General features: G+C 44.2%; 1 protein-coding gene across 1 annotated transcript in view; it reads left to right on the top strand.

Moving 5' to 3' along the window:
* Positions 1-323: 323 nt before the first annotated feature.
* plxna3 (plexin A3) overlaps positions 324-24,648 on the top strand; it is a 97,577-nt gene continuing 73,252 nt past the window's right edge. The window contains exon 1 of the mRNA XM_023957061.1: positions 324-714. The gene's annotated coding sequence lies outside the window, so the exon portion shown is untranslated. The remainder of the gene's footprint in view (positions 715-24,648) is intronic.

Below are 24,648 nucleotides of genomic sequence, written 5' to 3'. Positions count from 1 at the left end.
TCACCTTCCATCTGACCACCAAAGAGCTGCTTCCTTAGAAGACCCAGCTACTGGAGCACGAAGCCAAAGACCCGGTCCAACACTTCGGACTCTGAGCTGGAACCGGTCTGATGGACCAGGGGCCTCAGGATTTCTCTCTCTCTCATTCATCTCCTATGTCTCTCTGTCAGTCTCTCTCCACATCTGGCTCCTGGAGGAGAAAAACAGCAGATTAAGGAGCCGGACTGAACCAACGAGTAGCGCTGGAAGGGGTGTCTTACAGCTGCGTGTTTTCCACGCACGCACCGTTGCCTCCGCGCCCACAGCTCTCACTGCCCGTGCACGCATGCGCAAGTGTGTGCTCCGGTTTGAGGTTCTCCCGACCCGGTTAGAGGACGTTCACCTCGTTAAGGTGACCGCCTGTGGCTGCCGTCCCCCCGTCGCTGGGTGGTGCAGTCTGGCAGGGGGCTGGCTGTGGCTGGGCCGCTGCAGACGAGCCGAGCCGAGCAGAGTCAAGGCAGGCTGCGAGTGTCCGGGAGAGCCGCCCCGTTCTGGAACAATTTCTCTCTCTTGCCTCCGGGGACTTTTTATTTTTATTTTTTACCTGCGTGGGCCCCGCCCTCACTGTGGGACCACCTGAGCGCGAGCGTGTGTGTGAGGAACACGCAGCGGCGGCACGCGCGCGGGACTCGGGACTTAAATCACGGATCGGACTCTGCTGCTCGATACCCGCAGGTAGGTCTGCGGGACAGCGCACGCGCTGGGCCGCAGGGGCCGGGGCAGATCCTGATGGTGTGTGCCTCTCGGAGCCCGCGTGCGCGTGGTGTTTGGGGGTGAACGCCGCATCTCTGCTCACGTGCACGTGGAAATCTCCCTTTCCAAATCAGTGAGAGGTCGTGCAGGACCGGGTTCCACGGGGAGGGGGCTAACTACCCCAGGTGGGGCTGCCCCCTCCTCCCCCCGGTGCGGTTCTGAACGTGTTCGGTTCGGTGCTTAAGGACGCTTTTTCCTCGTTGGGGTGGGGGGTGGGGGGGTGAATAGGGGGTCTTGGAGGCAGCAGGGCTCCAGACGCCGATCCATTAAGGAAGAACAAAGGGGGGAGGCTGCAGAATCCGCTCCGGCGGATCCGACCCCGCGCACCGTCCTCCCGCCGTCCGCGCGCCCTCTCCGGTTCTGCAGGTTGTCCGCCTGCATGCGCGCGCCCGTGCATCCTCCGAACCTGCAGGCTGCGGATCGGAACCGTTCCTAGCCTGTTTGGCCCATACCGACGCTGGGCTGAAGTCTACCGATCTGACAGACTGATTTAGACTGAAAAGCCGAACGTGATTGATGTGTGTGCGTGTGCGCGCGCGTGTGTGTGTATCAGTAAACAGTAAACAATCTACAGGAAGTCATCTGTGATTAAACAACAACAAAGCTTTATTTAAACAAATCAAACTTCTGCAGCTGTTACATCTCACCTGATGGGGTGGCCTCTCCAGTGTGAGTTGTGTTCAGCACGTGCTCAGATGATCAATACCTGATCCATCAGAGGTCATCACGGATCAATAAGAAAGGAGATGAGATTAATTTATGACAGAAACTGCCTGAAGATCAGCTGCAGCCTCCAATATCAGTCAGAGCAAAGCAGGACCTCTGACATTCTTCCCTTCACGTTCCGTCTTTGTGAGGAGCAAACAGCAGCTGTCTGACGTTTCAAATCAATCAGGTAATCAATCAGCAGAGCAGATCGCCCGCTTTGATCCGCAGAGAGCCTCACCTCTGACCTGCAGGAACTCCGTCCAGGTTCCTTCTCCTAAATCATTCACAGGAAAATGGTCCAGAATTGACGCCTCATTTTACATCGAAAGCATTTTTTCAGTTTCCAGCGGACAGAAGACGATAGCTTTTTGTGAGAGCAACGATGATGAACAATGATGTGAAAGACCCGAGTCTGGACCTGAAGAGTCTCGCTCGATCTGGTCAGAAGGTGAGGAGCCACAGAAACGGGGTTTTGGGTGCAGCTTGCAGTGGGTGAAGGTCACTCGTCTGCTGTTGGCGGCGGCACAAACGGTCTCAGCGTTTAGCGAAGAGAGGAAACTGGAGCCGCTCTCCCCATCAACTCTGATCGTCCTCCTGCTCATCTCATCTACAGGCTCCCATCTCTGACCAAAACCATTCCGAGAAATCAAGTGTTTGTTGGGCTTTTCTAGACGGATTTACCCGTTTTTCCTGAAAGAATACAGCGCAGATCTGAAGCTGCTCTGCACCATCCTTTTTTAGAGAAGCACCCATCTGACTCGTCAGTAGAGAAAGCTCTGTCTGACTGCTCATTCGCTGGAGTCCAAGGACGAGTCACCGTCTTTTATCACATCAGCAGTCTAATACCACATGTTCTTCCAGACCCAAAGGCCAGCGCTGCTGTCGTTCAGAGCTTTCAGCTGCTACCGATGAACACCAACACGCTCCGTTTGTCTGCAACACTGAACGGCCGCAGTCTTTCCCGCCTTCCGCCGGCTTCGCTGCTGGTTCTCAGGTCACAGTGGGATTCTGCTTTACAGAAACCTCACTTTTCTGTGAGCCGTCACACCTTCATCTGAGTGAAAGTCCCTAGAAAATAGAGGAGTGTGGGCACTTGCCTCAGAGAAGGTCTGTACTTTATTCTGTGTAGTTCCTTTCTCTGTAAAACCACTGCCAAACACTAGATGGCATTGTGGGCTCTTTTGCTGTAGCTGTAGTTAGGGAAGCACAATAGCAAAATATAGATTTTTGATATGCATGTTGGCTAAAAACAAAAACAAAAATCGGATATATGAACCTGTTTGAAACTCTTGGAATCAAAGTCCCAGCTGTGTTTTCAGTCACACTTTGTAGTCTAGACTAAAAGGAGACAAACATTCACCTTAAGAGTAGAACCATTTTCTAAAGGATTAACAATACAGCTCACATCTGGGGTCTAAGGTTTTAATTCAATTAAGAAACACCGTCTTCTCCACGGTATATATGGGTACCATGTCTTTGGCTATGCGAAGCGACCGCTTTGGTTATTGTTCTCCACCGTGCCCCTTTCCTAGGGAGGGGTACCGAACCCCAGTATTGAACGAGCCCCGGGGCAACATTCTGCTGCAAATGAATACCGGTACAAGTAATAATTACAATGCAGTATTCTTTATTAACAAATAACTGTAACAACTAACTACTATCTAACTAATAAACTAACTACCGTATTTTCCGGATTATAAGTCGCCCTTTTTTTCATAGTTTGGCAGGGGGTGCGACTTATACTCCGCAGCGACTTATATTAGAACTAAATTGAAATAAATACATTGTTAACCCTCCTGTTATGTTCATTTGTGAGGAACAGAGATGATGTTCCTGGGTCAATTTGATGTATGAGGTATGTTAAGTGTTAAGAGTATGTTAAGTGACTCAGCAAACTTTTTTTTACAGTAAGATCTTGAAGGCTAACAACATAATATTCTATTTTCCAATGATTTCATAGATTCAGAAATGCAATAAAAATGACTACATTCTACAAATACAGGATGAAAACAGAGTATTAGTTGGACAGTGATGCTTCATGAAAAGAATAAATAAATAAGTATGAGAAAGAATTACTGTGAAATTATGAGATAAACATTCTGCTATGATTGTGTCATATAAGGTTGTGAAAGTTATTAGTTCTTGGTCTCAGATTTTGTCAAATAAATTTCCTGTCAAAATGTGACTTATAGTCCAGTGTGACTTATACTCCGGAGTGACTTATAGTCCGGAAAATACGGTATATAGGTGTTGTAGAATGAGTGTGCGTGTGTGTGTGTGTGTGTGTGTGTGTGTGTGTGTCAGCACACTGCGTGTGCCGTGCGAGAGTGAGTGACAGCGTGCAGAAGTGTTGGGGTGCGTTCATGTTTGGAGATACGGAGTGAAGGAGATCAGTAATAAAGGTTTCCCCAGGTGTTGGAATAGGTTTGTGGTGCTGCTGCCTTTGACTGCGATGGGCTGTAGGGCAATGTTGTAGCGTGTGGGGGGGGTGGGGGGGGGGGGGTCTCTTCTTCCACGTCTGTGGCAGTAAACCCAGACCAGTTCAACAGATGATTTGATTCCTGTCTTGGGAAAAAACTTCCCTCTCTCACCGGTAGCCATGCTGTCTTTTGCTGTTACATGTGTGCTATGTTGTTGTTTGTCACTTGTCATACCGCCGTGTGAAACTAACGCTACGGAAGCTCTGGGGAGCCAAAAATGCGCCATCACACAAAAACTAGATTTAGTTATTTTTTAAATCACCCGTAACAAAAAATTCGAATTAATTCATTCAATCGATTTTTCGCCCAGGCCTTATTCCATATTAATTACATCTAATCCAGTTCACTTCAGTTTGCTTCTTCAAAAAGGAGAAAGGAAGGAGATGAGCTGCAGAGAGGAATCTCTGCAAACAGAACTCCAGAAACGATGAATTCTGGTCCTTCAGCTGAGTTTTCATTGGTTCCAGGAGTCAGAGTAAAAGCAGTGCTTCTGGGGGTGTGGCTTTATGATGGAAACAGGTGGGAAAACTGGTAGCTGTTACAAAGCAGGTTTTTTTGGATACATGTACAGGTATCAATGCTTTAGCCGCTTTTTAGCAGGAGCTCTGTATGAATTCACATGAGTGTGTATGTGGAAGTGTGTATTTTAGCTGGAGAGGCTCTCTGTGGCAGTGAGTTTGGTGTCTTTGTCCAGTCATCAGCAGACGGTAATGAACTTCTGTTTAGTTCAGGACCGCTTGATGGCTGCATTCCAACATACCTGAACCAGGTAACCGGTCATGAGTATGGCTTGGGCATGTGGGAATCATGCAGACATGTTGCCCATCCCAGTGAGTAATCTGACTACTGTCATGACAGATTTGACATCACAGAATTGAATCATTTGGTTTTGTTATTGCAAAGGTTTTCAGAAACATTGTGGCTTCAGGACTGCTTACCTGAACCCAAAGGATCAGAACCATTTCCTGGATGTTCTGGAAAAGTTTGTTTTCTCCAAGAACACAAGCGAAGCTTTCCACCTGATGGATCATCCTCATGGTGTTACTGGAAAACCATAAGAGCAGTATTGATCTGGCGTGTTTGTGTGACCTTGTGTCAGTGGTCATCATGTCAGTTTAAGGCCTACTGTGTTTTGGTTGGATCTCCTCAGACATGGAAGCAGAGGGATCAGGGTTCCTGATGGAGATCATCGTCAAGGGCATCTTCATCATTGGTGCCCTTGATGATGATGGATATGAAGCACTGTTGGCGTGAAATGACTCAGTCAGTGGTGAGGAAACACTGATTCAGTGAAACTGCTTTGATAGTTGGAGGAAACAAAGGGGCAGAGGATTATTCCTTAGCTTTTACAATTCTGCTCAAGTCAGAAACCAAAGAGACTGAAGTGTCAAAGTAATTTGATTTAGAATAGAAATGTCTTCTTTGACTGAGGAGATGATTTTTATTATGATGCCAATCAAAGGCGTGTATTTTCTCATGTGAGCTCTTTTCACAGCTTTTGTTTCTAATTTGTTCAGAAATGACAAACACTGATCCTCAGCCAGGATTTGAACCTGGACCTTCTCACTGAGGAGAGAGTGCTAACCACTGCTCCACCTACCTCACTAATATCTGTTAGTTTATCGTTTAATGACTACATGTCAGTGATGTTTGAAACAAATATGCTTTGTCCATATTGTCTCCAAAGACTGTCCCCATCTGTAACACAAAGCAGAAACTGAGTCCCAGTTTAATCCTGAAGAAAGGCTAGACGTCCTCACAGCTCTGACACTTACCCGAGTTCACTTACAAACACCTTTTCAGGATGGGAAAGCCTGCAGGAAGTAATCTGCTGACTTTCTCCCCCCTCTGGGAGCGCTGACCTCCACTCTGCACCGGCCGTGTTTGGATTTTGTCCTAAGAGGCCAGGGTCAAAGGCATACATGGCCGTGTGAGAGCGTGTCTGTTTTAGCAGCAGTTACTGCAGTACTATACTTAGGAATGAGAGTATTCCAGTATCCCTGCTCTGTCAAAGAGGGGCTGGATCATGGATTCATCAGAAACCAGAATCAAACACCTCCTCTGCTGTGTGGTGAGAGCTGGCCTCTTTAATGTGAAGACTACAAAAGAACTTTACATTTTCAGGTTGAGAGTTTGTAAAAAATACACTTTTTCCCCCCAGAAACACCAATCTGAGTGTTATTTCAAACTGATGGCAGGAAATTAGAAGTGATGTCGTCTTTAACTGACTGACTAGTTGGTTGAATGCTATAAAGCGTTGAAGCGGTTAAATACTATAAAAACTTCATCCCACTGTTTTCCTGTTTCTCTTTCTTTATCACTGTATCTTTCACAATATTATGCCGCTTACCTCCTTCTACATCTTTTCCACTATGTTAACCATTCAACTATCAAAATGTTCAGCTCTTCCATCTTTTTCCAGCTCCGACTTTTGGTTCTTCAAATCCTTGAACTTTTCAAGATATTCCAGGATTTCCAGGAGTTTTGCTTCCATTGAAATACATGGGAAATCCTTGGTGCAGAAGCTCGCTGGTTCAATACCCAGCTCTGGCATTTTTCACAAAAATATCTTTTTTTTATTGTGCTGTTTTACTTTATTTATGGTCAACTTTGATCTGTATTTATTCATTGCTAATTATTACCCTTTAGGTTTTATTTTCATTCAGCAGTATAGCATTTAACCCTGCTTTTTCTTCTGGATATACAGCTCCTTTTAGTTTTAGCTGATGTCATGGATAAGCTCAGCTGAGAATAATCTGACCAATCATTGCATGTTAATCCTGTACTACATACATGATGTCATATTACCAACAGAAGGACTGTGTTCCTTTGCCATATCATGGTTTACCTTTGGCAGTTCTGCTATTTTGCAGATTTTATTCATTGCAGTTTTGCATACTTTTTATTTTTACAGTGCATTGTGTTCTGTGTCCTGATTGGCTGTTGATCCTGTCAATCAATCTCCTCTGTGCCAAGACTTCTGCACAGAATGTGTTCAGCCTGCCAGAGTTACATCTCAGATTGTGAAATTGTGATCAGATTTTTGTATTCATTCCATAATTCCCCCCCGGATAGATGAGGGAACACTGTCCACATAACAGGAAGTGCAGAGGTGAAAGCTCAGAGCCCTGTGGTACACCTGAACTGACTGCATAGTTCAATTCAAACCATCCTGTGATGGTTATGAAAAACAGTGCAAAGACAGATCTATATGTTAAGACGCTCTGGATTCAGTTCTGTGACATTCATCCCATCACTGGGGTTCCTCTTTAAAGCCTTTTTTCTCTGCAACAGCCATTTGTAATCCGAATCACACGTGTCACATTGATGCAATTGGGGTCTGATGTTAGATGTCCAAGACTGCGGTTTTCAGGTTTTCTGAAGCTCAGCACCGCTGCTGCCGGACCTAAGATGAATGTTTCAACATTCATAACATTTCAGTTCAGAACAGCAATCGGGCAAAAACATGAATTCTGCAGCAGCTTAATGGAAGCTCCGGGATATTTTGCAGGACTTTGTATTTAATCATTTATATGCTAAATACGTTCTGAGAAAAACGCCTTTGAGCATTTCAGTGAGACAGAAAATGACTGAGCTCTCCTTAGTGGCGTTTAACATTCGTCTTTCAGACCTGGGGGGTGAACATTTATTATAAGAGTTATAATTTAAAACTATTCTCTTCGTGTCTTTTTGTCTTTGCGTTTCAGTCTCTTGTGAATGCATTTCTCTCAATCAGGATGGCAAAAGTCCATCTCTCCAATGAAACAGGAGAAATGCATCATCTCATGCCACTGAGGCCTAGTGTGGTTAGAGGGTGCAGCCGCTCAGAGTGGACGGGCATGGTCCTGGTCAGGGCTTCTCTGGGCAGTGTCGGCTTTGACAAGTGTTTCTGCAACAGTCCGAGGTCTGGAAGTGGGTCAGACTTTAGGTGGTGGTGTGTGAGGGGGATAGAGATGACTGAGCGTGCTTTGATGTGAGTTGTAAATGTGCGTCCATCCTCTCTGCAAACATCGATCCCGTTTTCACCTGGTGGTCGTGTGGCTGAATGCATCTGAAACTGTGGGTGAGGCTCACACGGACCCATCGTCATGTCAAATGTTGGATGAGCTGACCGGGATGCTCGGTACCTCCATGTGTTGTTCTTCGTGACAAAGCCGTAAAGTCATGTGTGGGTGTTTGCCGGGATGATCCCTTTCCTCAGGGACTCTGCTCAATCAATCAAGCAAACGTGCACCGGCTGGACCACAAACAGGATTAGGACTCAAACCTCTTGTTGGGTTGAGGTCCAAGCTGCCAGATGGCCTCTGCTGAGTGGAGACTTTGGCAGGTCCATAACATCAGGTTGCATGTTTTCAGTTCACTGGAACTGCTTAAAAAGTGTTCTTGGTAATAAAATCTGAATTGTGTTAATTGAAAACATATTAAGATGTTTTAATTTTAGGCAGATGAGTTTCAGTAGATGCATAAGTGCTGGACTGAGGGGAGCTAGGAGGTAAACTGATCACTGCTGCAGGTCCTGGTGTGTGAGAGTCTTACTATGTAAGTAAATGGTGTGTACTTATAGTACACACATATGTATATAGTGCTTTACTACCTTCTGAGAAGCTCCAAAGTTCTTTACAGTCACATTCCCATTCACCCATGCACACACATTCACTCTGCTGCTGAACACTGTCTGGTACCAACTTAAACCACCTTGGCTGCCCCTGTGTCTTGCTCAAGGACACTTTGACACATGGGAACCAAACCTGCGATCTTCAGATAGCTCCCCCTCTGCACCACAGCTAACCACAAACACGTAAACATGAACAAACTGGACCTTCAAGCTTTGCCCTCTGTTGGAGGAGGACGATTTGAAGATTTTGGGGAGGGAAGGAGCTAACTGCCCCCACCACTGGGTGGATTCTACTCTGATGTAGTGGAACTCAGGAGTTCTGTACGGGTTCGGTTCTGGATCATCTGGATTGTGTGGCGTCATACTGTAACCGTAGTGTAAAGAGAGAAATCAGTACAGTGCAAATCCTGAGGATGTCTTTGTTCCAAAACATTGTTGTCTTAAGAAAAGAATATTTTGAATGAATCCTCTGAACATGTTGAAGCTGCTCTTTATGATAAACTTTATGATCCTCACTCACATCAGACGCACTTTATTGTCCTGAAGGGAGCTTTGTCTTATTGTGCTTCTGCAAAACGCCTCTTTAGATCCATGACAGCAGGAAGAGTCATAACCGTCAGCACAGTTTCTGCATCCACATTTCTCTTCTTAACACGCCACAACAGTATCAGTAAACAACAGTAGGGTGACTGAAATGTGGCTGAACAGTAATGCCCGGCGTCTGACCTGTTTGCACCAACAGAAGGATTCAGACCCTTGACATCAGGCGGGCCAGGTGAGCGGCCACACCCGCCTCAGCCATCCTGAGGAAACCTAGAAGCCTTTCTCATGAACACTTCATTTAGGGGAGAAGACTGTTGGAGATGGTTTAAAAAAGAAACGTCTTTAAATTTAGAACTTCATTTACACAAATGTGGAGAAGATTGTTTGGAACATATTCTGGGCTTTCATCTTTCACCCGGGTTTGAAGGCTGAACGTTGCTGTTTGAACATCTGAGAAAGGCTACATTTTTTTACTTGATGTGTTGTATTGTATGATTCTTGGATGTCTGTGACCTTGCTGTCTGCTAACAGCCAGTTTTCACACAGAGGAGATTCACCGGCACACAGGAGGAAAGGTTGGTATCAAACCTGGGACATAGCAAGCTGGAAAACAGCCGGTTCTGCCTCTCTGTCAGTGACTCAGTTGATTATTGATGGTAAGGAGGCACCAAAAGGTTAGAGTAATAAAGGGGGAGCAGGATACCAGGAGAGTCTTTACAGCTGCAGGTAGTGGGAGCTGACATTGTTGGTTTTCACCGTCCTGTATTCATCAAAGGCAGGATGATGAACGGAGCCGGTGCTTCTCTGTTCCTGAGTCGCATCAAGGCGATTCCTGCAGTTTGTCTTTCTTTTTTCTGTCTAAGCACTTTAAGCTGCTGAGTTTCTGTGCAGCAATGATGACTTTCATTAAAGTTGCAGCATGCGGCCCTCTTAGGGGATGTGCTTCTGTGTGTTCTTCTGCTGCCTCTCATTTTTCGCGTCCTGCTTCTAATTGAGCTTTTGCAATGTCCTGATTTCAGAGACTTGCATCAGCCTCTGAGGGGCGCCGCTCTTGAAGGACTGGACCAACGTGAGCTTCAGGCTCCTCACAGGCTGTGAAATTATATCCAGCAGGTTGTGGGCTCAGTCTAGAAGGAAATCAGGATTTCTGGAGAATAATTTGGTCTAGAGTCCTCCCCCGTCCCTTCATAGAGTTCTTCTGCTGTTTCGTCTTTGTGTTTCATTTTTCGGTTAGAAAACTTGAAGGTTTTGTAAAGTCTAAAGAACGTGTGGCGCTGAATGTGGCCGGCAGTGCCTAATGACTGAATTAGTCTGGTGAACCTCCCTCACCTCCTTCCTTGTCTTCATTTGTGATGGATGAAGTCCAGCCCTGGCTTTCACTGCTCATTCATCCAATCAGTGATCACTTTCAGAGCTCTTTATGACCCCTGCCAGGGGTAAACACAGAGCTTGGTGCAGTTTAATGCAGCGTGACTTGGCTGACGGTGGCAGGAGTACACTGTTGGGTTTTCTGTCAGAGTAGCATCCTTCGGGTCACAAGTCACCTACAACATCCAATGGATGAACGGCTTTCTTGATGTTACTTTTTCAAGTTTAAAACATTCAACTATGGTTGCATACAAATACAGATTCCAGTGTTATCATTTTGATTGACAGAGTTCCCTCATTTTTTGCAGGAGTTATGGACTAAAGTTAACTAGTGATAGGTGTAATCCACAAAGTAGGAATTTAGATGTTTTGAGCCGTAAAACTCCTCACTACACACTTTTCCACTTTTTTCAGAAATCGGGAACATTTTCACCCTTTTTAGCTGTTAAATTTAATAGAAAAATAAGTCATGGATTATGGAATAAATTAAAATCTATGCTGTGATCTGAGATTCGATAAAAAATTGTCCAGGAGACACCGAGGAGATTGATTGACGGTGTCTACAGCCAAGCATGACGCAGAAGCCAATGCGCCGGGAAAAAAAGCATGCAGAACTGCTTCATGAAAAATCTGCGACACAGCAAGAGCATGAACGGTCTGCAATTTTCCGAGGAACCACTGTTGCCCCTCCTTATTCTCTCATCATTATTTATTAGGGGTGTAATTAACTGAATCAGAAGAAGAATGCGAAACTGTCTGGGGCAGAATCGAATCAAATCGACCAACACCATTAAAAATGGTTTCAAAATGAAATAAATCGATAACCGGATTGGAAAATACCATTTGGATTGAAACATAGTAGGTTTATTTGACTACACGGTAAAACCAACCAATTGGAGCGGACAACACACGTGATGTCATTAAAACGGATCAGTCCATCATTCCAGTCCAATGTGTGGACAGACTTTGAATAAAGTCATGTGATTATCCAGTGTCTAGAATGTTCTAAGAATGTTCCCTTTGGATTCTTTGGATGTGGGAAAACAACAGTGGTGAACTTTAGGAAACTAACATGTGAATGGATTTGACATTCATTCTAGTTTACTTGTTTGTTTGGACACAGATTTCATTTCCACTTGATGATCTGGAAGAAATCCAAGAATCTGGAAAACTTCATTGTTCAGTAGCAGGAATTTCTGTCTGAGTCTCACTGGCTTCATTTAGACAACTAGCCCAGATGGTTGTTTTCATTTTCTTATCAATCGTTACTGAAGAATCCCTTACGTCAGGATTTTTGATTTTTGTTATTTGATTTGATTTGATTTGTGAAATGGTTTATTTCAAGCAATCAAATATGAATAATACACAAAACCAATACAATCATCAGTTATACATTCATACAATGACGGATCCTACTTAGGATAATTAGACGTATTAATAAATATTGCTTGAAAGGGAGTGGAAGGAAATGAATTTATATAATCCCACCCCTGTTCTACCGTAACCATTTTATGACATGATTTATCAATATCCGGTTCCTAACTTCTATCAGACAGAATTAAGATGATTGTTGAAGTTTCAGTCTGTTCCATCATCATAACTAGAAGCAGAAGAACAGACCATGACTGGCAGGTACTGGTCTGTGAATAGACCAGTACCTGCCAGTCATGGAATCCTGGTGCCTTTAATGTCAGACAGTCGTCCAACAAAAGTTGTCCTGTTTATATCTGATTGTCCTAACTTTACGTCCCAACGTGGGATCAGTGTGACAATGTCCTCAGACATCATAGATCGTCCTTTTTCCTTTTTGATCTCCATTCTCATTTGTTCTCTCCTCTGCATCATGTAGATGACGCCCCCCCCCCCCCCCCCCGGCAGCACCTGCATAGGTCCAGCTACCTGTATGTGGCGGGTAAACCTCTGTAGGCATCTTCAAGAGCACATGTGTAGATGTGACTGCCGTGTGGTTTTACCTGCCTCTGCATGTTTTCTGTTGGAGGGGAAACTGGTCGGTCATTGGGTTTCATGAGGCCCCCGTTAAAAAAGGGACGTAGGTCAAACTGTGAAGCAAAGACGGTCAAAGACCAGGGGCCTCATTTATAAACGTTGCGTACGCACAAAAGAAGGCGTACGCCACTCTCTACGCAATAGTTGAGATTTATAAAAAGCAAACTTGACGGGAAAATGTGCGGTCCTTCACACAAGCTCTGACCCAGGCGTACGCACAAAAACGGGTGAAAGGAGAAACGGCGACACCGTCGGCAGATGGAAGAAACACGTGAAAGTGACAGTGTGTGCCAAATTGTGCTGGCATGTGCTGTGCTACACAATGTGGCACAGCTTAAAAACGTGCCTCTACCCCCTGGCGCTGATTGCTGTGTTGGCCCCGACCCTGAACCCCATCCCCACGCATTTGAGCCAAATGCTGCTGCTGTGCGCCAGCGTTTGGAAGTGATGCGTCGCTTGTAAAGAAAAAGAGGTGTGGAAAATATTATTTATTTAAGAATTCCCTCATCGTGCAGTTTATTTCAGTCAGGGCGATCTTGATTTCGCCCAACTCCTTGGCCACCTCTCTGATTGAACTACTGACTTCCCTCTGCATTTCAAGGACTGCATCGGTGAGGACGCGTCCACTGCTGGAGGGTTGAGAGCCGCGTGCCGTGGAGACGCTGGGTCCAGACGGCTGCTCAGCTGCAGCATCGTAACCACTGGAACACCCAGCAACTAAAATAAAATTGTTCTATATTAATAATCTGTAATTGTGTAGCCTGCATACATGTGACTTGACTGCATTCATTTGAATTATTTCTCTTTCCTGTGTCAGCCTGACCCTGGCGCGTCGGCGTCCCCTCCGTCTCAGTCAGGTGACTGAGGCGGAGGAGGACGCCGATAAGGGGGACTTAATAGGGATTCCCCAATAATAGCGGCCAGTTTCTCATCAAGAGGGGTCAGCTCCGGTCCCCCACCCCCCCACGTGGCAGACACACTCTGGCAATGCAGCGCTAGACGTTTCTTTGCCTCGACTTTGATGTCCGATCATTTCTTTCATTTCTTTTTTATTTCGGCCACGTCCGAGGTTGTGAGGCTACAGCATTTACGCGTCTGCCACCGTTTGCCACTCACGTGCCTTTTTGGCATTAGTAATGCCCACACTGTGCCCCAAACAACACTTTTCTCCTCTTTTCCACCTCGCCAACGATAACTTCTACTTCACATTGAGTGAAGTTACGTTTTTTTGATTTCCCCTCTGTGTTTGCCATGATTTAGCAAGCCATGAATATTAATTTGTGGGCGTTTCACGGACTATTTATGGGCAACTATGGGCGTGTCATGTAGCCGCAAAAGCTGCGCTGCATTTAGAATCGGTTGTGATTTATAAAGGGAAAGATGCGTAGGATGTGCGTGCGCACGGTTTTATAAATCCGAATATTTCTGTGCGTACGCACGTCCTATGTTTCATCCGTACGCCACTTCTGACGCAAATCCTACGCAAAGTTTTATAAATGAGGCCCCAGGACACCACCAGGCCCACCATTAAACAGGCTCGCCATTTTAGGGCTGAAATGACCCGTAGCATGGAACAAATGATGGGTTATTGGTTTTAAGGTCATTATTTTACCCTCATAAATCTCTAAGACAGATTGAAGTTCTGCAGCTTCTTTACTGATCATATGAAATCATTAACTTAACCTCACTTAATGTTTATCAGGTTTGTTAGAGCTTTTTTGTTATTTCTATGATTCAATGTCTCGTGTGCATTTGATTATACATTAATATACACCGATTTTTCTCAAGATTAAAGACATACAGTATATAAAAGCATTTAAGATTAAAACTACATTTCTGAGTATTTCTTTATTGAAATCATGATGAATCAGGAGCAGATGACAACCTGCGGATTAAAATAGCTCTGGGTTTTAATGTAGAAACAGAAATGGTGGGGCCAAAAACTCCCTGCTCTGCCACATTCCGATGCAAAGGAAATGATGGGATATTAGTGGAGGCTTACTTCTATGCCAACAGTCCCGACCAACAACTCAGAAGTGAATTTCTAATAAACTCCTGCTGCTCTGCAGAAACTATGTCCTAGAAAACAACACAGCTTTTTGAGATTTTGGCTAAAAACATGATCATCATAATTAACAGACCACTGGGGAACATTTCTACAAAAGTAAAAGATGACTGGAGTGAGACTTTAACACGTCTAACTCTAATGTTGTTGCTGGTTACTGATGGTTTTTTTTTTTGGATGGTGTGATTTTTACTGACTCTGATTTCTTTGTGTAAAATGTAAATTCATTTAAGTACAAACATCGATGAATGTTTTTTTTTTTACCCAAAAGTTTAATTTTTATTGATTTTCCTTGTAAAACTTGCCGGTCAGGTGGAAAACTGGGCCAGTTCCCAGGTGTCACAGCATTTAGACCTTTAGACCATTTAAACCTCAGGGGGGTCAACATGAAGGAGGGATCCTCCCCCAGGACGGACAGGCGGTGTACCAGAACTCTTAGAGAAGAATTAACTTATCTAACCCTACAACTACATATATAAAGTCCAGCAGACGAGCTTCATCCAGATGGAGTTGGGGGACGGCTGGGGGCCTGTCGGCCCCCTTTTCTCCCTTTTATTCCATAAAACAGGAGCTTGGTGGCTAAAGGCTCTACCTCCAACTGTAGTTTTACTAATTCTAGGAACCACAAGCAGTCCTGCATTTAGTGAGTGAAGTGTTCTGATCGGGCGGTGAGGCTGTAGGAGGTCTATGAGCTACCACGTCAGCTGCTATCAGGTTATTTTTCTCAGTCCACGTGTTTGTCTGTTTTACTCATATTAGCAGTTCAAAGACAGTTTGTGTATTTTCACAAGAATGAATGCCTGTTTGATGGGGATCATCAGAATGTGGATCTGATTTTGGCCTAGGCTCTATTTCCTTCTGTGTTTGTGCGGGTCTAAGGCCACACCGCCAGTGTGTTGTTTCTTTGTGTGTGTTTGTGCGATGCTCTTCTGATCTAATGGATCAGCTGATGGAAGCTGAGGACGCTGAGCCTGTAAACACGTCTGACTCTTAGTGGTTACGGCGGAGGCTACATTAGCCTCAGCATTTAGTTAAACAAACACGGTTCAGAGGCAGAACGGAACAAGCCATGGAGATTAGCATCGACGGACGGTCCCACAGAGACACAACAGACCAGCTGATCATTTCCTCATCTGCTCTCTCCATCATGTCTCCACACTCGCATTCACCATAGAAACAAAACAACAGAGGCTAAAATATAGTTGGTGTCATTGCTTAGCTAATAATCAAGCTACCTGATGAAAGGTTTGGAGTAGAATGTAGTTGACATATTTCAGGGTGACATTTGTGATCAGAACCATAAAAGATCCACAGAACAATGTAGACAAACAACACATGAACACTTCAGGCACAGCTGGGCTTATTGTCTTTTAGAGGTGCTGGGAGTGATCATCACAATGTCCTTTTCAGTCACAAAATAGGTAGGAAAACCGAATTTGGGAAAAGTTTTCCTGAGATTTTTGAAGTGTCGGTTTGGTCCTCCGTCCCGGCGCTCCTGCTGCGCCTCCTCCCTCCCTCCTCTGTTTAATGAGCAGTGTCTGATTGTGCTGGGAGCTGCAGAGTGTAATTAGCAGCTCGGACTGCTGGAGCAGAGCTGACCTGCATCTCCAGAGAGTCGCTGTTATTTACCTCAAGTCATCAGCAGCAAGGCGAAGCTGAGATTTACAGACCGACAGTGAAGCCGCCTCGCTGTGGGACGGCGCGCCGGCATGTTAACCATCAGCAGCCGCATCAGACAGTTTACAGCGGTTGGTAATTACAGGGGCTGGCTGAGAGGAGGACGCACTGAAATGAAAGTGGACGTGTTAACAGACTGTGTGCTTTACAGCTCATTGTGTTTATATAATTACAGGAAGTCACACAAGAATCAGGCTAAATCACATCAGTTATTTTGTCTCTAACACCGTAAATTGACTTCTTTTTTACAGATGAAAACAATGCCTGTTTTTTACATTTAATTATTATTTATAAGTAGAACAAATGACACAACGCCAGAGCCTCACAGAGGGAGCCGTCTGCTGAAACAAAGCGAGGCATTTAGAGGGAATGTCTTTGAAGGAAAAGCAAACGCAAAAAAAAACAAAAAACAAATGTTCTGTTTGGAGTCTGAAGAACTGGTTAACCTGGACCTGTTGAACACAAACCTTTAGACTTCAATATGTTTGGACAAGCAATCCAGAAAAAGCTAGAAAAGAGGACCCAAAGTCTGTAAGATAACTGACGGTGTGTATTTCCTCTGGAGGAGCTCCAAACATGGTTTACATCACAGACATTAGAATGAACAGGAACTGCTTTGACAGGTTGGAATGAGTCCTCAGTGGATGAGGTGGATGGTTGTTGGCTCCAGGCTGGATGGACTGTAGGTACTCAAACCTTCTAATGCTTGTGAGAAAATGTGACTTTCACCTGTCAGTCATCTGGAGGGCCCCCCCCCACGTGTGCAGGAGAAGCCGTGTTTGCTTTCAGGTTCTGGAAAACAGGATGTCTCTGGCATCTGAGTGTTGGGGGACATCTGAATGAAGCTGAGAGTCACAGAGACTGAACCCCTCTAGCCAACCCAGATTATCTTCTTAAACTATTTCCTTTTATTTATTTTTAATCTTTAACCAGCAGAATTCCCATGAGATTTCAAATCTCTTTTGCATGAGAGTGGAGCCAAAGAGAACAGTCATCCTGTCAGAGAAAGCCAAGCAGGCAAACGTCTGTCTCTACCACCATGTTTAAAGTCGCACTCCCATCATCTGTCATCGATTTCACAGTGTTCCCAGTGGTCTTTAATGATGATGATGCTGTTTTTAGCCAAAATCTAAAAATTCTAGGACATAGTTTCTGCAGAGCAGCAGCAGTTCATTAGAAGTTCACCTCTGAGCTGTTGGTGGGACTGTTGGCGTGGAGGAAGCTTTTTCCTCATTTTTCATCATCCCTTTGTTTACGCTTTTTCCCGCTAGCTTACAGCCCCTCACACCCCCGAGCTAACATTAGGAGTCCAACAAAAATGGCAGCAAGATGGTATCTATTCATCCGTCCAGTTTAGATCCAGGAAAACAAAGACGATCATGGATCTATGTGTCTGCAGGTGGATGATCAGAATGGAGCGGAGCAGGGAGCTTGAATCCTGCCAACTCTAGCAGCTGCATCACAGCTCAAGGCTTTTTCCAACTTCCTTTTTGTTGTCTGCTCCCGATTCACCATGATTTGAATCAAAAAATTCTCAGAGATGCAGTTTCAATCTGATTTTTTCTGTATACATCTCCTCCATCATATGAGCAATGCTACAAGAACATGTTCGAAACCCAAACAACAGGATTGTTATTGGAGTGGGTCTATGGTCGCACACGTCAGTGAATCTGACCAAAACAAAGAGTGAGGGTGTGTAGAGTCTGCAGGTGACAATGTAGAGAACTGTGGTGTGTTCAAACAGAACCTGTGGGATGCTCTAAACTGGACCCACTGCTGACTCTGTGAACTCAGAGACACTGTGGGTGACTCCACTATTGAAGATGTTTGGACTGGCATTTGTGGTCCTCTTCATCTGGATAGCCTGAGCTGGACTGAAGGAGCTTTGATCCTTGAGGGGAGTTTAGTAGGTACTGAACGGCCTTCTTGCTCTGTTTTTTAAATGGAAAAGCTAAAAGTAAAAATCTAAATTCAATTTTGAAAAGTGTTTTCTCTTGGTTTTTATTTATGAAAGCTTTAGACATTGGCTATTGTTGATATCAGCAAAAATTCATTTTCGTCTATCCTGTAAACAAGACTGTAAATGAACTTAATTCTGTCAACAGTTGCATGTTTTCCTTTGTGACTTTTATACAAACAGACCAAATGAATGGGCTTTAGAGCTTATCAGCATTCTGACCTTCAATGGAGAGTTCAGTTAAAACATTTCTTTCTAAAAATATGTTGGTATTTGGATTAATAACGGCCTTTTTCATCTCTTTCATTAAAAGCTTGAATCTGAGACGCTTTTCCCACAGACTTACCGTCTGTCTGTTATCGTTAGGAAATGTCTTGACACCAGGAAATCACGAATTCAATCCATGGTTGCGTCAGATCAAAGGATCTCGAAACCCGCTGTAGCAAAGGTGCTACAAGCGCTTTTTTGTTTGCCTTCCCTTACTCCACTCATAGACTATTTCCCAGCAGGGCTCAGGCACGGATGACATGTATGCCGGTAATGTAGGGGGCAGTGCTTAACATGGTTATGCTATTCGTGTCGGCTCGTGCTCACAACAGTCAGTGCCCGGGGATGCTGACAGAGCCGTCACAACCACCAGAAGGGCCATATGTTGGGGTTAGATGGCCATGGTATGGTCTAACTGCTGAGCTGTAAATGGGATCCAATAGCTCACTGCTTAAATGTGAAAAACTGAAGGAATTGGGCTTGGATTGAGGAGTTAAACCAGCAACTGATTCCTATTGGAGATGTAACTGCAGGTCACCACTCTCCTAGAAGATGGGAGAAGAAGGTGTCTGATAATAATGAGCTCTTAACTTTACTTTCCAGAGTATGCCATAGAATGGGGCCTCATCATCATTATCATCATCATCATCATCATCATCATCATCATCATCAGATGTCAAAATGCTTAAAAGATCATTAGTTCTAGGTTGAAAATAAAAAAAATAAACATAATTCATCAAATCCACAAACTGGTTTTATTTAATGCTGGAGCCGTTCCTGGTGACAGAAAAAACACGCTCCTTGAACTACAGTTGACGTAAATCCAACGGATTTAGAAGCGGAAAAGCAGCTTTGCATCTGTATGCAACACTAGTCGCTTCTCATAGAGTTACGGTAATTCAAAAAGTGTCAACACTGGAGCCACAACTGGGGTGCTAAAGGGTTTGAGAGCAATTTCTTTTTTTTTATTCCAGCAAAAACAATGCTTAACGAACATCAGTTAATCCTTCATGTAAGAGCTTGGCTTCATTAAGGAATGTTCCACCCTTGATCACAAACAGAAGTGGTCCCTGGATCAGGTCATTATATCATCAGTTGGTCCGTTTATGTCACTAGTTATGTGAAAATGTCCTTCAAAAGGGAAATTGGTTAGAAATGTTCATAAAAAATCAATCTGAAATCTAATATCAAATCTAATCAAACCTTGAATTTGCTAATTCAAATTAAATTGATTGGACATTTTAGCTGTCCAGCACTTCAGTGTATAATACCATGTCCTGTCATAACACGCCATTGGGAATTATAGAAGTAAATCTATTGACTCAGTCAAGTCTCAATAGACTTGCTTTGGTTGTCACTTTACCTCTCAGCTGTTGTGTCTCATTAGACGAATCCAACTTGCATCACTTTCATTTAAAGTTCCCACAATCTTTTTATCAGAACTCTCAAATAATAATTTGCAATGATTAATTTTATGACATTTACACATCAGATAAAAATTCAAAATAGATAGTTGCGCCTTTTCTCCTTTACCGACTCACTCTTTCAGATCTGACCAGCCAGAAACTCTGCAATCCACTCCAGGGGAGAAACTCAGGTTTGAAATGACTTTGAATGTGAGAAAATGTCCAGTTTGGTTGGCATTAAAAGAAAGTTTTACATCCAACAAAGGACTGCTCTGTGGCATGTTGCAGTTGAGAGAGACCGTATTAGATAATCAAAACTTGACACTCTGAGTTTTATCAGAAATCAACAGAAGAGGTCCTGAAACCATGCCATGAGGAACCCCTTTGGTCAGGTTAGTCAGGTTCTGGCGCTTAGACTTGTTGGCTGCATAATATTCACCATTCCAGGGTATGTGTGTTTGCCTTTGGTTTTACCTTAGTACTGCACATTGCTAGTGTTTAGTCTGCAGAGTGGTTTTGGTGTCGTTGAGTGAAGCTTGACCGAAGACGTTTTTAACAGAAGCTTCTCTGACATTTTTCCTCTTCTGGTCTCAGAGTTTGTGAAGAACATACAGCTTCACGGTTCCATTCAAGAACTTCACCAATTGACCGTTTCTCAGGCTCCACCCAGCTGCTGCATCACTGCCCACCAGGGACTCGTAAACTCAGCGCTCCACCCTTCATAATGCAGTGCCCCCCACCCCCTTCGCTTGACCCTCCCATCACCCCTCGGTTTCTGACAGAGGCTCTGTGCGAATCTCAGGCTCAGAAAAGCACACAACAAAGACTCATTGTGCCACAGCTTCCTGGTGAGAGCGGCTGCAGGGAGGTCTGATCCTGAGATGCTCAGAGATAAGAGCCCAGAGGGGAGCTGGGGGGTAACGAGTTACTCATTGAGACCGTGTCAAAAACAGCTGGTGTTGGATGGCTTTGAGTCCACACTGAGGCTGAGTGTTGGCGCAGACAATGAGGATTGGGGGTCAGCTCTGTAGTTTTGACAATGAAAGAAAGAAATGTTTTCATTTTAGACGACCAGAAAGCAGGCTGTACAGGTGTGCACAGGTGGTCAGATGCACCTCCATTGCTGAATGTGACAGGACTTCTACCAACACAAAGATCAGCCTCTGCAGGACAAGTGTGGCTTATGTTGACTAACAGGAAAATATAAAATATAGAAAAGAGTTGTGTTGATTTACCATAGTCAGTCAATTAGATGAAAAGGTTCTCATTTTAAAGCAGGGCTTTTCCTCTTGTTTGAGTGTGAATCATTTGGAGAATCAGAGAAACACTGCTGCTATTCAAGGAGTGTGTGTGTGTGTGTGTGTGTGTGTGGGGGGGGGGGGGGGGGGGGTTCTGGTACCAGATAATAAGCACACACTTATTTTCAGTGAAGGAAGGAAGACTGATGACGCTCCATGAAGGCCGTTTGTGTCTGTGCTGCTTTTATCCAACTCTGTCTCAGATGCTCAGCATCTTAACGTCTCGACGTGTTAAAATCAAAGTCCTCGCATCAAATGTTATTCCTTCTGATAATTGAGTACAGCTTTCATAATTACTTAATGACTTGAGGTGAAGGATCTGCTTTTGATCTGACAGCAGAGCTGACGTTAACTGACTGCAGCTCCAGTCAGTTAACGTCATGGACTTTGCATTGAAAAGCTTTTCATACAGTCGTGGAGAACATTCAGAACCAAAAGTGATGCCATAGATCATCTGATCCAGATGAACACAGATCTCAACTTTACCAGGCTCTTACTGTTCATGGATTTTTAAATCAGGGATCTGACTCGTTTAAACTGCATGGTGCTTTTGGCCTTCGACTCAGTGTCTTAACTTAAGGGTTCTGACGGGTCTGCTCTAGTTGAATACGGAAATCAGATTTGGGGTCTGTGAGGACAGAAGTTTTGGAGAACAAACGTCCTCCCTGCTGCAGTAAAAACAAACACGTGCACACTGAGCATGTGCAGAGCGACTGCTTCAGTGAGGCGATGGATGCTCCGGAGAAACCGCAGTCCAGTTAGAGAAACTCTTATCGGTGTCTTGTGTCTGGCCAGCTGCCCGCCTGTGCACACTTTCAGACCCACACAGGGTCCATCTGTTGACCTCTCTGCTGCCCCGCCCTCAGCTCAGCAGGGTAATTAACTAATGTGCTGATCTTTCACTGCCTCTTTGTGTTTCTGCATGTGTGTGTCTCAAGGTTAAAATTATTATCCTCTGAATTTCTCTGCCATGGCAGTAAAACCTTTATCTGTAAGGCCTGGTCTGGTTCCACTTGCATTAATCTGACCTTTCTCAGTGTTAATCTGAGCTCTGTCTGTATTAAACTGAGCTCTGTGTTCATTATCTGAGCTCTCCCTGCATTAATCTGAGTTCTGTCTGCATTAATCTGAGCTCTGTGTGCATTAATCTGAGCTCTGTCTATTAATCTGAAATCTATTTGCGTCAATCTGAGCTCTTTCAGTGTTAATCTGAGCTCTGTGTGCATTAATCTGAGCTCTCACTGTGTTAATCTCAGCTCTGTTTGCCATAATGTAGTTCGTTTTTGCATTAAATTGCCCTCTCTTCCCTAATATGAGTTTTTCCTGTCTGCGTTAATCTGAGCTCTGTTTTTAATCTGAGCTCTGTCTGCATTAATCTGAGCATGATCGTAAGGTTGAAGGTTCGATTCCCGCCTTGCACGCCCATGAGTCGAAGTGTCCTTGGGCAAGACACTGAACCCCACCTTGCCTCTGGTGGTAGGCGGGCGCCTGTGTTTGGCAGCGGAGCGACCACCAGTGTGTGACTGTGTGTGTGAATGTGTGTGTGACTGGGTGAATGGGTCTGTGACTGTAAAGCGCTTTGTCCTTGTAGGAAGAAAGGCGCTATATAAGTATACGCCATTTACCATTTAGCTCTGTCTGCGTTAATCCAAGATCTGTCTGCATTAATCTGAGATCTGTCTGCGCTAACTGAGCTCTGCATTAAACTGAGCTCTGTGTGGATTAATCTCAGCTACTCTGCAATAATCCGAGTTTTGTCTGCAATAATCCAAGTTCTGTGTGCATTACTCTGAGCTCTGTCTGTGTTATCTGAGCTCTGTATACATTAATCTCAGCTCTGTCTGCATTATCTGAGCTCTATCTGAATTCTTCTGAGTTCTGTCTGCTTTATCTGAGGTCTGTGTGCATTATTCTGAGCTCTTTCAGTGTTAATCTGAGCTCTGTCTGCATTAATCTGAGCCCTATGTGCATTAATATGAGCTCTATTTGCATTAATCTGAGCTCTCACTGTGTTAATTTCAGCTCTGTTTGCCAAAATGTAGGTCGTTTTTGCATTAAATTGCCCTCTCTGCCTAATGAGTGTTTCCTGTCTGCGTTACTCTGAGCCCTGTTTTTGATCTGAGCTCTGTCTGCATTAATCTGAGCTCTGTCTGCATTAATCCGAGCTCTGTCTGCATTATCCGAGCTTTGTCTGCATTAATCTGAGTTTTGTGTGCGTTAATCTGAGCTCTGTCTATTAATCTGAAATCTATTTGCGTTAATCTGAGCTCTGTATGCGTTACTCTGAGCCCTGCTTTTATTTTGAGCTCTGTCTGCATTAATCCGAGCTCTGTTTGCATTATCCGAGCTCTGACTGCATTAATATGAGCTCTGTCTGCATCAATCTGAGCTCTGTCTACAGTAATCTGAGCTCTGTATGTGTTATCTGAGCTCTGTGTGCATTAATCCTAGCTCTCACTGTGTTAATTTCAGCTCTGTTTGCCAAAATGTAGGTCGTTTTTGCATTTAATTGCCCTCTCTGCCTAATGAGTGTTTCCTGTCTGCAATACTCTGAGCCCTGTTTTTAATCTGAGCTCTGTCTGCATAATCCGAGCTCTGTCTGCATTAATCTGAGCTCTGTGTGCATTAATCTGAGTTTTGTCTATTAATCTGAAATCTATTTGCGTTAATCTGAGCTCTGTCTGCATTAATCTGAGTTCTGTTTTAATCTGAGCTCTGTGTGCATTAATCTCAGCTCTGTCTGCATTAATCTCAGCTCTGTCTGCATTAATCTGACCTTTGTTTTAATCTGAGCTCTGTCTGCATTAATCTGAGCTCTTTCAGTGTTAATCTGAGCTCTTTCTGCATTGATCTGAGCTCTGTCTACATTAATCTGAGCTCTGTATGCGTTATCTGAGCTTTGTCTGCATTAATGTTAGCTCTCACTGTGTTAATCTCAGCTCTGTTTGCCAAAATGTAGGTCGTTTTTGTATTAAATTGCCCTCTCTGACTTAATGAGTTTTGCCAGTCTGCAATAATGTGAGCTCTGTTTTTAATATGAGCTCTGTGTGCATTAATCTGAGTTTTTTCAGTGTTAATCTGATCTCTGTCTGCATTAATCTGAGCTCTCTGTTCATTAATATGAGCTCTATTTGCATTCATCCGAGCTCTGTCTACATTAATCTGAGCTCTGTCTGCATTAATCTGAGCTCTGTCTACATTAATCTGAGCTCTGTCTGCATCAATCTGAGCTTTGTCTACATTAATCTGAGCTCTGTATGCGTTATCTGAGCTTTGTCTGCATTAATCTTAGCTCTCACTGTGTTAATCTCAGCTCTGTTTGCCAAAATGTAGGTCGTTTTTGCATTAAATTGCCCTCTCTGCCTAATGAGTTTTTCCTGTCTGCGTTATTCTGAGCTCTGTTTTTAATCTGAGCTCTGTCTGCATTAATCCGTGCTCTGTCTGAATTATCCGAGATCTGTCTGC

This window comes from Oryzias latipes, chromosome 7, assembly GCF_002234675.1.
Source record: "Oryzias latipes chromosome 7, ASM223467v1".
Taxonomy (NCBI): Eukaryota; Metazoa; Chordata; class Actinopteri; order Beloniformes; family Adrianichthyidae; genus Oryzias; species Oryzias latipes.
Note: the sequence above shows the minus strand (reverse complement) of the source record. Positions and strands in the feature narration are given on the sequence as shown.